At 48.4% G+C, this 1,762-nt stretch overlaps 1 pseudogene; it reads right to left on the reverse strand.

The window, feature by feature from the left end:
- Positions 1 to 241: 241 nt before the first annotated feature.
- Positions 242 to 541, reverse strand: LOC103584565 (annotated as a pseudogene).
- Between the last annotated feature and the right edge of the window lie 1,221 nt (positions 542 to 1,762).

Here is a 1,762-nt window from a genome sequence, read left to right on the forward strand (position 1 = left end):
TTATTTTATTGTTATCAGCCTGATTCCCAGGAAGTCTCTGAAAGCGTTTGTAGTTTTTCTTCTCTTTTTAAAAAAATTACTCAAGTTGCTTTCTTGTAACTTGCTCCCTTTTACCTCAAATCTCCAGTTCTCACATACTAGAGCTTCCAGTTATTAAGGGACTGTGGCTAAGAGTGGCTGTGGTTTCAGAGAGTTTCAGTTAATAAAATTTTGTTGGGTGAGTCCCATGATGGGGAAGGACCCCCTGAGGTCATTTGGTCCCAATGGCAGGCCCCTCCCCTCGGGGCCCGGCCCTCTGGACACTGACCTTGCGTCCGGATGTTCTGGAGGATGAAGTACAGGTACTCCCCGCAGATGCCGGCTGCCTCCACGAACTCCTCCTGCGTCATGCTGCACAGCTGTAGGCCGCTGATGTTGAAGTGGCAGAAGGAGATGCAGTTGGCGTCCAGCTTGTACTGATCGCAGCAGAACTGGAGCCATTCCCAGACGTGACGCTTAGTCCAGTATTCGGGGTGGACTGATGTCCAGTAGGAGTCACAGGCTGCATCAGAGGAAAGAGAAGTGAGGTCCGAGGGTCCCCAAGACAGCCTTCACAGGGCCCCCAAAAGAGGCACCGGGAATGGTAATATCCTTACCCCTCAGCCAGTGACTTGAAAGGGTCACCAGCCCCAGAGTGTTCTTCAGGGGCCTGGGTCACCCTCAACTCTACAGAGAAAACCAGAGGGACCAGATCCTGTAGATGGACTTTGGGGACAGAGAGGGAATGATAGGAGCAAGAAATAACCAGATTAAGGTCTGGTACTTAGAAAGAGGGGATCTAGTGGAGAAGGAAAGACGAAGACTCTTCAGTTATTTGATTTCAGATAACGTGGTATCAAGAGCACAAACCAGGAGCCTGACAGGCCTGGGTCCAAATCCTGATCCTGCTGCCTTCCATTTGGGCAAGGTCTGTAGACAGTTAAGCCTCAGTTTCCTCATCTGTAATATGGGTATAATACACTCAACTCACAGGTCTGTTATGGAGTTTGGAGTTGATGTATGTAGAGTGTCTGGTGCATAGAAAATTACCAACCAATTCAATAGTTATTAAATGCTGCCTATGTTCCAGGCCCCATCTGAAGGTGGTTTGATTCCCTCTGTTCTAACGGACAGCTGCCTGATGCTTGCTATTGGTTTGTGCACAGCCTCTGGCCCTCTTGCACCAAGGGCCTTGGGCCGGTTAAACATTGCACAGAGTCTAAAAGACCCGTGGTGTCTCTGGAGGAAGGAAGTCATGGGACAGCTGGCTGTATTGTTGTTTTTGTTGTGTGGGTGGTGGTTTGAAGAATTTCTCTCCTGAGACCATAGCCCCTCACTCCTTCAGAGAAGCTGCATACACACCCAGACAGTTGCAGGTGCCATCCTGTCTGGGAGGGTGGGCAGTGCCTGTACCTGGCCCAGGAGCAGAGAGCTGGTGCTCAACAGCCCTGTCCTAATGTCCCAAGGAGAAACTGAAAAGGGTGGTGGACACAAAGTATGGAGAAGGTGAGGTTTCAGGTACCCGGTCAGGCTCTTTGATGTAAATAATTCCTGTGACTGCCACGGTATTCGTCCATCCATCCATTGATCTATTCATTCATTCAATAAATGAGAGCTTGTTTCCTCACTGACAAAATGAGGATAATTATAGCACCGATATCATAGGGTTTTTCTGCAGATGATATGAGTTAATACATGTAGAAGTACTCGGAACAGAACCTGGAAAATTTTAGTGCTATTATTA

This window comes from Galeopterus variegatus, unplaced genomic scaffold, assembly GCF_000696425.1.
Source record: "Galeopterus variegatus unplaced genomic scaffold, G_variegatus-3.0.2 Scaffold64981, whole genome shotgun sequence".
NCBI lineage: Eukaryota > Metazoa > Chordata > Mammalia > Dermoptera > Cynocephalidae > Galeopterus > Galeopterus variegatus.